Below are 13,422 nucleotides of genomic sequence, written 5' to 3' on the forward strand. Positions count from 1 at the left end.
CCATGCCTCAAGGAAGGGGTAGCAGAAGAGAATGGGATTTTCTGTTTTCAGCAATGCTGAGCAGCTACATCAACGTTACCCCAAAGGACTGCTCTGCTGCCAGAATACCACAAAAAATAGTTCTGTAGCCTGTGACACTTCTGTTTGAGGATTTCTTCCTGACTCAGTTTCCAGTCCTAAAATTACCTTATGACATTATCCTTAGCAAGAAAAAAAGACACATTTTCACTTTGTGTTGTAATTAGAGCCTTACTGGGTTAAAAAAAAAGGCTTGTGTTTGTTTTTACTGACACCAAAGCGCTTGTCTTAGAGCACAGTAATATGTAATAGTTAATCTAACTGTAAAATCTGAAGTGGAGAGACAGCGCTTGTAATTCTACCACCAAGTAATTAGGTGATGTCAGCACACTCACACCCTTGGTTAATCCAGCCTCATTTACCCTATAATAACATAACAGTGCCTTGCCTTCACCCATTTTTCAGTGGCACAGGTAGCTTGCGCTATGTATGTTGCATTAAAGGCCTTTTGTGTCTGTGTGTGTGATGACAAACCTGCTGACATGCAGGAGAGTGACAGGGCACTTTATCTTTTACATAGCTTCAACAGGTAAACTCCAAGAATGTAAACATTTCAAGATGAGACAGAGAAGGTAGGTATACAGACAAGCTTTTTTTTTATCTCCAGATTTAATAGAAATAAATTGAGGGTATACTGAGCTATTGGGTACATTTTAAAATCCCAGCCTGGACATTAAACAAACATTTGGAATGCTGAACCCTAGGATAAACAGCAAATATTTTGTGTTCTTTATCAAATATTTGCAGAGTTACACATGGATGAATTCGGTAATCAAAGCAACTGGAATCAGGTAACATGACTCAAAATGGATGCAAAAACTTTGATACACCTCTAATTAAACACTCTTGTACAATGCTGTTGGAGAGGGTCCAGAGAAGGCCCACAAAAATGATCAAAGGGCTGGAGCACCCTCTTCTATGAGAAAAGGCTGAGAGAGTTGTGCTTTCTCAGCCTGGGGAAAAGAAGACTCTGGGGAAACTTTATTGTGGCCTTTCAGTTCTTAAAAGGGGCCTACAAGAAAAATGGTGAGAGACTTCTTAGCAGAACCTGTTGCAATAGAATGAAGGGTGATGGTTTTAAACTAAAAGGAGAGGTTCAGGCTGGATTTGAGGAAGAAATTCTTTACAGTGAAGGTGGTAAAAAACTGGAGCAGGTTGCCCAGAGAGAGGGTGGATGAGCTGTCCCTGGAGACATTTAAGCCCAAGCTGGATGTGATTCTGGGTAGCCTGCTGTAGTTGAAGATATCGCTACTCATTGCAGGGGGGCTGGACTAGATGAGCTTTGAAGGTCCCTTCCAACCAAAACTATTCAATGGTTCTTGCAATTAGCTTCTTCTGGAACAGTGTTGGTGATCCACCTGGTGCGTTTGCCTGTGCTGTCATTGGCATTTCCCAGAGGCTTGGAAACATTTGAGGTCTCCAGCTTTGGCTGTCAAAACAGGGAACTCAGACAACAAGTGTATGTGAACCCTGAGTGGTTGGCAGCTGGCAGGAGACCAACTTTTGAGTATTTGCTGCTTTACATTCAAACTTTATGAATTTTCTCTTTCAGTTTTTATAGCCAAGTGTACCTTGAGCCATAAATAGGAGATAAAAAGGAAGAAATTAAGAGAATTATATTAATATATGCAAAAGTTAAGGTGTTTTTTTTTTTTTTAAATGGGAAAAGCCATTTAAAATAACTTAAAAACTAAACATCTGGTGCCACTGTTGTACAGAAAAGCAAACTTCAAAGACCTACTGCTTACAGAAGTCCTCACTGTTGCCCTTTTTAAACCATGTGTATCGAGATTTTTATTCTGACTCTTGTTGCATTTGGAGCAAGTGAAATGATCTGAGAAAAGAAGGTTTCTATTTTATTTTTTTTTTTAACTAGTAAGACCTAAGTTAGGGATTATTATGAGGAAAACAAAAAGTTTGGAAAATACACCAAATATTGCAAATATTATAAGAAATCTTTGGAACACATGCTGGATTTGCATCCAGCTCTGTCTGAATAAAGTGTTTTCATATCTTGCAGGTTCAGTATCAAATTATTTCCACAAGGTTGCCAGAATTGAACGGAGCATTTCAGGCACGGTTTCACTGTAGACAGGTCTAGCTACACAGGGATATGTTCATGTGCAATTTTGTTTACTGCTGCCTGTTTGCTAACCTCCAACTTCAGTGAGTCACAGTATTTTTACTACCATGCTATCCATTCCATAGGCTTAAACATACTCCTCCACTTAATTATTAACAAAGTCCAAAGGTATCCACCCCTCTCCCACACAGATCTTCCAGCTAAACACAGCTCTGAAACATCTTCTTATTTAAAATTGTTCTTTACGGTTTGGATAAGTATAGTGTTAGTGGTTGGTGTTTTCATGTTGCTGAAATGACATCATTCTGCAGTTCTCCAAGCTTGGAAGCCCTAAGAAAGCCAATTCAATGGCTCCTACTGCTGCTTATGTTCCTCATGTCCGAACAACTGGGACTTGCACGCTTCCCAGTAATACAGGCATCTTCTGGCTTTGCTCCTCACAATCCAGTTGAAAATCACCTCCTTTTCCAGATTCCCTATAGTTGCCTTGTAACTCAAATAAGCCCTTTACTCTCTTTCCTTATCCGATCACCCACTACTGTCATCTTCTCTGTTTCTTTGGTCAGGCTTGACCGTGGTTTGATGCCAGGCTGATTTCAGAGGTAGCACAGATGGAAGGAATTCAGCCAGCATTTCTTCATCACAGCACGCCACCTCTCCAGGATGTGGAGAGTGTGCCATGAATTAGATCAGGAAATAATTTTTATTTCCTGCTGCTCCTTTTTATTATTTTCAGTGGAACCTGATCTAGCTCACAACACAGCTCTGCAAAGATCTGGGTTTGGGATAATTGAGGAGTGGTGCAGTACTGCATGAGGAAAAAAAAATGTGGAACTAGGTGTTGGGATGTTTCTGAGGCCACAGGATCAGAAAACAGTGGCTTTTCTGCTAGTGGCCTGAGATGAGCTTTAACTCAATTTCTAGCAAGTAGTGAGCTTGTTAGTATGTTAGTATGTCTTATAGCACAGTAAATCTGCACTTGTTTTCAAACCTCATCTTACCTCACCTCCATCTTCTATGATATTTAATGTCTTGTTTGAAAATCATTTTATCAAACACTTCAAACAAGTTTAGAAGTACAGTCTTGTTTTAAACAAATCTATCTAGGACTTAGTTGTGAGCCATTCCTATACACACTGTAAAGCTGGCCAGTGTAAAGAATAGTGAGAAATTCTTGAATAAGAGCATGGATAGTCAAAGTGTGAGGGAAAAACTGGTACCTGAAAATCACCACTGCAACTATACACGTATTACTTTTGCTTAAACATCTGACTTGTAAATATGCAACGATTGAGCAAGTCCAGAAATGAAATCTATGACTGATCTCAATGCAAAGCAGTTCTAGCTCAGTGTATCAGTTGTGAATGCTGGAAAAGACTGGGTGTAGCGCAGTGTTAGTCATGGCCTGGAAACAGGGTAGGAAAACAATTTAAGGTGAATAGTTACTCAGCTAATTGCTTTAAATCTCAGATTTACACACCCTAGAACACAAACTCAAAATTTTGACTTGACAGTAGGAGATATATACTTGTCCTTTCTCCAGGGCAGGGGTTTGGGGGGAATCTTGGAGCTTTCTAAACCTGTGTTTGCAGTAGAACAAGCAACAGGAAAAGAAACTGCTTGCATTAAGGATCTTGGAGGGCAGCAAAACTGTGATTAGATGAGCTGTAGAAAATGCACTGGAGCGGATACAAAGTACTGGTGCCACCTGGTGCATATGCTACCTGCTCGCCACGTGCTACCACTCAAAGTATAATGCAACCTCTACTTTCCCTTTAATTGCCTTGGTTAAAAAGAAAACAAACTAAAAAAAAAAAAAAAAAAAAACACTAAACAGCTTAGCTTTAAACTCACCTTCAAAAGCCACAGGACTTTGCGCCCTAACAAATGTACATGCATGTGACTCACACTGACTCTTCTTAGGTGCTCTGTCAAAACCACAACTCGTAAAAATCACTGCATCTGCTTGCTAAATAAACATGCTTACGCCTTTGGTGCATGAAGAACTTGGTCTTAAGTGTACATGCTCAGTATGGAGGCAAACATAAGTTCCAACTTCAGCTTTAATTTCTGCCCTTGGACTGAATTATTTACAAAGAGATGAGAACATGGCAAGCTGACATTTACACGGTAATTCCTTCTGGAAATCTGCATAAAACACAAGCCAAGGTGCAGAAACTACTGAAACTTAGATTAAGGCTACAACTAAAGCCAGAAAAGAATAAATAAGTATTGACTGATGTATGATGGGAGAATTTATCAGTTACAGCGTAAGCTAGCCTAGGCATGCAAGAGAATACATATGTACTGCAGAGGTATATAGGAGGACACATTTAAAAGAAAACCAAGCAGAAGTTGCTAATAATTGTATTAAGAAACACGATCCACCATACAGTCTTTCTTGCTTCTGTGTTCTGATATGTAGTGCTAACATACAGGCTCTTTGGCGAAAGTGTAGATTTTCTGCATGACTGTTAAAGCATAGTGTAGAGAGCACAGGTTGTTACAGTAAAGAAGGGTTGGGAATTGGAAGCAGAGGTCAGAAAGGGGTACAGGGTTGTAAAGAGACTTGAGAGGGACAGTATAAGGTAGCTTTAGCTGGAGAGGGGGAAGAATGAAGGCCAAAAGAGATGTTGCAATAGTCAGCTAATAAGATACGAATCACAGTTACAGTGGTGATGGCAGGGAGAGATTTTAAAGATGTCATCCAAGAACAGAATCTCAGTGAGTCTGATCAAACACTAAATGTGAAACTGAGACTGGAGAAAAAAGGGCAACAAAGGCTTCATTGAGTCAACAGAGCAAAAGCAGAAGTGAGAACCTGGATAAGAAAAAACTCTTTATTTGAAATAGGAAAGTGTCAAATAATATTCAGTTCAAAGGACTGGAAAAACAGGGATCAATAAATTAAAATTAATTAAACAATTAAATTAAGAATTAATTAAACTAAGATTACACCTATTTCCAAGAATAATAGGAAAAAATCTGTCATATAGGAGGTTACTGTTATCCCTTCAGCCACACATCATGTGCATCAAAGGAAGGCAGGAGCAAAAAACCCAGTAACAGAATAACATCTCTCCCTAGTTCAAGATATAGAGCAGTGATTTGTTTTCTAAAACGGTGTAATTTTATTATACTAAGTCTGACTTAGTCCGACTTAGTCTCATAATTTTATTAGACTAAGTCTGGGGTTTTAGCAGTTCTCAGAGTCAAAAAAAAAAAGACATCAAACCCAAACCATAAATAAATCTGCTAAATCTTGCTGAATCTCATAATTCACTATTCCATACAAAAAGAAATTTATAGCAAAGGAATCTTACACTGGAGGAAGAAACGATTCAGATGAGAAGGAAGGGAGATTTGGGAAAGAAAAGCACAGTTGAGTTTTAAGAGTAATTAGTTATTCCCATAAACTGTTTTCAAGTTGGTATCCTCCTCTATGGTTCCTCCACATCCTGCAGAAGGCTCAAGTATGGGCTCTCCTTTAGAAAAAAAGCTTTGGACTTCACTGTTTTCCTGCTCTCTTCGCATTCACCCTTACTGTGTATGCTGCATGATTGGAAAACATAATGCTCACTGCCAAAAGTTCCTCTTTAAAGAACTTTATTATTAAAATGGAGACATGAAACAGACTGACCATAATAATGACAGAGGGAAAAAGAACTGTCATGTTAAAAAAAAAAAATATGTTAATTCAATAATTCTCACCATTGTTGCCAATCATATAGCTGCCCCTAGCGATGATGACAGCACCACCATAAAAAACATTGGTTATTAGAGAAAGTCTAAATGTTTAGGGTTAAGAAGGGTTAATTGATAAGTTTAAAGCACCATTATTTTGCATGCAACTGTGCTTAGTCGTTTTGACGTAGGAGGAGACGTACCTCTAGAATGTTTGTTCTTGACACTGACAAATGATGAATGAGTTCACTAGTAAGTAAAGAGTAAGGAGCAAAGTAACTTTCAGATATGGATAGAAATTATCTGAATGGCAATCCATACCTTACATTGATGGGATAGCATGGTAAATGTGTCTGATGAAAATTAAATATAAGTAACAACTTTAATTGCTTATTTTGTTCGGAAATAAAAAGTCAGATTTAAATGTATATCTATACAAAGTCTAAATAGTTTTGTGGAACATTAGACTTGTGTAAACCTGTAACGTGCATCCTGGTTCCATCCAGAACCTGTCATATTAAAATGAGACAGATGAGCATCATATGAGTTATCTTAAAACACTTTCCTTTATCACCTTCAGTCTTAGAGCTTTGTTCTAATTGAGGACAGACGTGCATCTAAAAACAAGCAACCTTCAAAACCAACCTGCCCTAATGCCAACAATAAAGCAAAGCAGTGCAGACGTTTCCATAAGAAGACTAATGTGCTGGGACAGAGCTTCATAATGAAAGGTCAGGATGGATAAACCTCACAGGTCTCCTCTGTTTCACCGATTTTCTTGGTTGTTGTTTTTATTTTAAGGGGGTTGATTTGCTGAGCTCTTTTAACAATAATTTGCATACTGTATATGCATGTAACCCAGATACTAACTTATATAATGAGATGTAATCATCTCCTTTTCATTATCACATGGGACTTTTGGCTTTAACTTACTTTGACCAGGCACAAATGAGCAGGATTCAGCATGCATAAAATTGTGTGCAAAGAAGTCTTCAATTACTCTCAAATAGTTTTCTACCTCTGTTTATAAAACTTGTCATCTTGTGATGATCCAGTCACTTTTGTCCTTTTAAGAAACGTAGTTCAATAATCTTAGAATAATTTTCATTTAGTGCATGTCAGTTCAGTAAAACCTCAGGAGTCGCACAAAAAGAAACAGAACCATACTTAACGCTGTTTCAGATTAAAAAATGCTGGCTACGATGCTTAGTTTCTGCAGTTCCCGAATGGGAAAGCTCTATTTTGCTTATTATATTGACTTTGTCAAGAAAGTCTTTCGTGATGACCCAGCAAAAAGTAGGCATGTTGTCTGTTAAGATCTCTATCATCAGATCAGCAAGAGAAACCACAGCAAATATTAGAGCATGGGGGTCAGCCCACTTCCTGCATTTTACCCGTGGTTGAAGAGGTGGCAAAGGCACTGCCAGCTTTTGCTGGTATAGTTCATTTCCCAGACTTCTGAATGAGCCTGTGCTGACTTGGATCTGCTCTGCTTCCACAGAATTGTTATGAGAGACTCCATATCTAGCCTTTATATAAATGGAAAGGGGCTCTTGTTTTGCAAATGAAAACATTTTGCTACGGAAATGCTGTGCATGACCGTGGAGACCTCTGACAAAGCCAGCTGGCTACTGGAAAGATGGAAAATCAACGACTGCACAAGTCTGGCTCCTTGTTTCTTAACTGTTGAGCTGTTAGGCAATAGTAATATGGTTATTGCATATGGAAGAAATATAACACCAGTTACAGCTTATTCCAGCTAAAAGCCTAGTAAATAATTTCTGATTTCTAAAAGCTTGCACATTTAAATAGCTAATGGAGCTTATAATATTTAGTATGTTATTAAGATTTGAACTGTGATACAAATTTACACAATTCAGTCAGTAATCTATATTTAAAAAGCACTTCCAGTACAAAAGGAATCAGTATGGTCTCCTGGGTGAATTTTTTAAATGTGGAATACATTCTCCTCCTTCACTGCAGATGCATTCTGTGACACCAGCCATTTTTATGGGCAAAAATGTATGCAACTTCTTTAGAAGAAAACACTTCCAAAGCAGGGATTAAACCAGAGGTCTTCTCCATGTCTGGGATAACATGGTCCTCTGCTGACCACAGTGTAGGTGGAGGTTGCTATGAGTTTGGTTATCAGGGAGTGTGGAATGGGAGCCCACAGCTCATAAACAGGAAACAGCATACAACTCATTTTAAATTCCAATAAATATTTTGCTATTTCACTGCCTTTGGAACAGTATCAGTGTCTGAGCCAGGACAAGATGTATGAAGCATTTGCCCTCAGAAAAGCTAGCTGCACTCAACAGCTAGAATAAAGTCTGGACAGCCTGGCATGCCTCTCACTAGCAACAGTGAAGCCCTGATGTGGTGAATCTCTCAAAATATGCATATTCCAAGGTAAAAAAGCTCACAACCATAACAAGATCTTACTTTTGAGAACTGTACTGCAGCGCTTGTACAATGTCACCTCAGGGACCAGCAACTTGAGTATGCACGCAAACAGACCTCCTAAATCCAGTCTGAAAGTTCAATATGAAAACTCAAACAGAACCTCACTCTCCATAGATTCCCTGCCAAAAGAGAAGGGGAAACAGTTTTAAGATATGATTATATACCCAAAGAAAACCAATAGATATTCATATATATATTTGGGGGAGTTGGTGGAGGAGAGTGAGGAAGAAGGGAGGGAAGAAAGAGAGGGAGGAGGGAAGGAAGAGAGGAAGGAAGGAAGGGAGGGAGGGAGGGAGGAAGGGAGGAAGAGAGGGAGGGAGGGAAGGGAGGGAAGGAAGGGAGGATGGGAGGAAGGGAGGGATGGAAGGGAGGGAGGGAAGGAAGGGAGGCAGGGAAGGAAGGGAGGGAAGGAAGGGAGGGAGGGTGGGAGGGAGGGAGGGAGGAAAGAGGGAAGGAAGGGAGGAAGGGAGGAAGGGGGGAAGGGAAGGGGGAAGGGAGGGAGGAAGGAAAGGAAGGAAGGAAAGGAAGGAAAGGTAGGAAGGAAGGAAGATAAAAACTCATAAAAACTCAGATAATGTCTTTTATGTATATAGTCCCTGATCCTTATCAGCTGAGCTCTGTTACGTGCTGTAGGGAAATACGTAGGTGTTAAAATTGAGACTTAACTTACTAAATCAGCTGATACTTGCAGCATTGGGTGTTGGCCCAGCTTGGGACAGACCTTCAAGCAGCAGTAGTGGTTGAGAAGTTGGGCTGTAAACAGAACCATACTGAAATAGTCTGAAAATAGTCTTTAAATAAATGTGAGGGCTTTTGTAGCTTCCATTTCACATGGTTAACACTGCCTTTTATTGCTTGTTATTGAGGCTTGTTTTCTGGTGTTTTTTCAGCCTCTGCTGTTGCTGTTGTTCCAGTACTGAGTGCTCTGGTGTCCAGGTCCATGTGCTTAAACCAAATTTATGAGAAAGTTATGGAATAAAATATGGTGCTCACTGCAGCAGGGGCTGAGCCTCCAGGAGAGTGCTTTCCTTCCTTCTCTTCTAGCCATGCATTTCTAGTTTTTAAACTGCCACAAACTGTATTTCCATCAAGTAAAAAAAATGCAGAAGCTGCATATGTGCTTGGTACCTCTGAAACAACTTCCCATTAGAAACAGCTGAACTGAGTCATGTTTTCTTCTCCTGGCACCCATCATATTGACTGCTCAGGTCAGTAATAAAGTGCCAAAGTGCCTTTTTTTTTTTTTTCCTTTAAATGGAGTGAGAACATGAAAGTGAAAATGCAATTATTGGAAAGCTGCTCAGCTGAAAAGGACCAGGGGGTGCTGACTGACGGCTACTGAACACGAGCCAGCTTGTGTCCAGGCAGCCAAGAAGGCCAATGGCATCCTGGCCTGTATCAGTACTGGTGTGGCCAGCAGGGCCAGGGCAGTGATCATCCCTCTGTACTGGGCACTGGTGAGGCCACACCTTGAATCCTACGTTCAGTTCTGGGCTCCTCACTACAAGAGAGACACTGAGGTGTTGGAGTGGGTCCAGAGAATGGCAACAAAGCTGGTGAAGGGTCTGGAGCACAAATGTGATGAGGAACAGCTGAGGGAACTCGGGAGTCTAGTCTGGAGAAGGCTCAGGGTGGATCTTATCGCTCTCTACAACTGCCTGAAAGGAGGTTGCAGTGAGGTGGGGGTTGGTCTCTTCTCTCATGTAACAAGCGATAGGACAAGGGGTAACAGCCTCAAGCTGCACCAGGGGAGGTTTAGCTTGGACACTAGGAAACATTTCTTCACTGAGAGGGTGTCAGGCATTGGAACAGGCTGCCCAGGGCAGTGGTGGAATCACTGTCCCTGAAACTGTTCAAAAAACTATGCAGATGAGGCCCTCAGTGACATGGTTTGGTGGTGGGCTTGGCAGTGCTGGGATGATAGCTGGACTTGATGATCTTAAAGGTCTTTTCCAGCCCAACTGATTCCATGATTCTATTAAATGCAGTAGGAAAATGAAAGTGAAAATGCAATTATGTGATTAAAAAGGAAAAACAGCTAGTGGTATTTTTTGTGATGACACAATCATGAGGGTCATCAAGAGGTGTAATATAGATGAAATAGTCAAAAAGCAGGAGCTGGGGGAAGCTGACCCTCTCGTAAAACCACTGTATTCATGCTTCTGGTTGTCTTCCCAACACTTAAGAAGCTCAGGAAGGCACAGTCTGTTACAAAGCCTTGTTCAGGGGATGGGTGAATTTTACCCAGGATTTCAGGCTTGATTTCAGTGTGACCCACGGCCAATTTACAGACACGATAAAGCTGCTGCTAGCCAGCTGCACTCGAGGAGCCATCGGCACCTCCACACCCCGTCCCCTTAGGCCCTGGGCACCCCTCTCAACCCGCCCGGAGGCCGGCTGCCGGGTCAGGGGAGGCAAGGGCAGGCTTTGCCCGCCCCTCCTCCCAGCGGGGCTTTATTCGCCCTTGACAGCCAGTCTGGCCGTCTCACTCCCACACCCCCATCGCTCCTTTCCCCTCCCCTCCCCTCCCTCCTTAGCAGGCCCTGGTGACAGTCGCGGAGGGACCGGCAGTAGCGGGGGGGGCGTAAGGCTTAGAGGGATAGCGGGGGGGGGGGGGCGCGGATGAGGGCGAGGAGCGCCCGTGCCCCCGCTGCCTCCCCGCCCAGCCAATCGCGCGCGGCCATGGCGGGAGGTGTGTGCCACGACCTCACTTCCGGTACCTGTCACCCCGCCGCCGGCAGTCAGTCAGTCAGTCAGCCGCCGGACCTGGGTACTTCTTCACACCCCCCTCATCCCTTCCCCCGTTACCGACCCCTGCCCGCTGCGCTGACAGCGCCAGGGCCTGAGGCTGGCGGAGAGGAGGTGCTGGCACGGTTGGGCAGGCTTTGGGAGCGCGTGTGCTGTAACGCACGGTATTGCCTTAGCGGTACCTCCTGCCCAGCCGCCGCCTGCGGTGCAGGGGCTGCCCGTGCCCCGGCTGGGGCTCCGGCGGCCGAGGAGGGCTCCGGGAGGCGGTGGGAGCGCGGCTGGGTGACCTCCCGCTTCGGTAACACGGTGGCGGGTTTGGCGATGACCTCTCCTTTATTCTCCTCCCCCTCCCTTTTGGTTTTGTTTTATCGTATATTTAGTTAGTTCGCCGCCGCGTTTTGAACGCTCTGCGGAAGCCCGGCGGTGGCAAAGGCCAGGAGCAGGAGTTAGCTTGGCCTGGGGAGATGCTTTAGCTGCTGCCGCTGCTGCGCTCGGGCTCTGCGCCAGCAGCATGCCGTGCGGGGACCGCGGTGGGCGGTAGCCCGGGCTCACCGGGGCCAAAGGACGGGCGGGAGCCGGCCCTGGTACAGGCTGGTGTTTGTAGGTAAAGAGCTATCTCGGGAACTTGGTGGGGAGACTTCAGGGTACCGAGGGGTGGAGAAGACAACGTTCTGTCATATAAGGTGCTGTTTTGGAGCTGTCACGTCTCTTAAGTGCAGGACGTTTGAATTGTCCTTAGCTGGTTTGAGAAAGAACTTGGGCACCAGGCAGAATACGTGCTTGCAGGTTGTCTCTATTGGCTTGGCTTGATCAGGCAAGTTCTGCTTTCACCAGTTGGTTGGTCAGAGGGGAGTCCTGTATCCTTGGAGGGAGGAGTGGGTCTGTGTTTGCTTTTATGGTTTAATGAGAATAACCTGTTCTTGATTATCCCTACGGGGCTGTTCACTTGCTTTCTGAAAAGCAAGTGAAAAAAGATAGCATTCAAACAGTAATGGAAAAGAGTGCTAAAAGGATTTGCCTTATATTTAAATTAAGATTAGCACAGCCTCACTGACACGAGTAGCTGTTCCTGAGTTCTCTGATGGAAAAAGCATGAGTGTAGGATTCGTCAGACAGGATTATCCGGAATAATGATGTTTGACAGTTTGGTGGCATTGGATGTTAGTAGTACTGCACAAATAAAAACATTGCATAAGTTTTGTTGGGAATGAAAGTTTTAATCAAACTGTACTTATAGAACACACAGAGATTTTCTTATCATCATCTATCAGTGGTTACTGGATTGAAATTTGTGTGGTCTTTGCAGGTAGCAAAACTGATAGGCTATAAAAAGTGTTTATGAATTCTGAATCACTGACTTAAGACTGAGGCTACCTGGTCTCATGCTGAAACTGACGGCAGTTGTGGTTCATGTGATGTGGTCACAAGTCTACCCAAAGCTAAACCAGTATCATAACCTTTGTTATTTGGCATGAGCTATCAAGCAGCCATTGGGTCTTAGTTACTTTTAGTGGCAACTTTCTTGATTTTAAGTAGTGTGATGTAGCGCTTCAGAAGGATGAGAGTATGCGCAGTCCTTATCAGAGGTTTGTAGAACTGCACAGCCAGCACGCTCCCTTTCCTTTCCCATGTTTGGAAGGAACACTTGGCATAGTCCAAAAAAAAAAGTTCTTATCAATCTGCTGATGCCTTATATTGGCTGTCATCCTTTACAATCAGGTGGCATAGGGAGTTTTGGCCACCTATTACAAACCTGTACATCCTGAAAACCTTGTGGTTTTCTCATTTGCTTTTCAGTAGTTCTTTACTATCTTCATTTTCTATTCATGCCTCTCAATACTGTAGTCTTCTTAAAAGGCATTATGTTTTTTAAACCCTTAGAAAGGGTTGCATTTCAGTTGTGATTTTAGTATCCTTGTACTTCTAATATTTTATGTGTGAGTGTTATAAAAATATTACAGAAGATAATGTCCTACAGGAGAGTAGGATACATGGCCTAGGATGTTCATCTTGTTCTAGAAAATAGATTATGATGCTCACTGTTGATCCAAAGTGGTCAAAGAGGGCAATGTAAATTTTCCTAGTATTTTTTTAGAAGAAGCTTTTACTTCAGTTAGCACTTGTTTTCTCTTTACCTTGCTTTAGCTTACCTGCTGAGATTGGAGTTCTGACTTCTGTTTCTCTTGCATATGGAATATTTTTTGCAAGGGGAAAGAAAAGAACACTATATTTGGCTTGGAAAATAGTTGAATTCATATTTATTATAATTACAAACATATTTTCTTACAGGATTTTGGAATTTTAACAATTAAATCTGACTGCTTTATCAAAATCTCTCTAAATCTTGTTTGTTTTTAGTGGAG

Source organism: Psittacula echo (genome assembly GCF_963264785.1).
Source record: "Psittacula echo genome assembly, chromosome: 1".
NCBI classification, from domain to species: Eukaryota; Metazoa; Chordata; class Aves; order Psittaciformes; family Psittacidae; genus Psittacula; species Psittacula echo.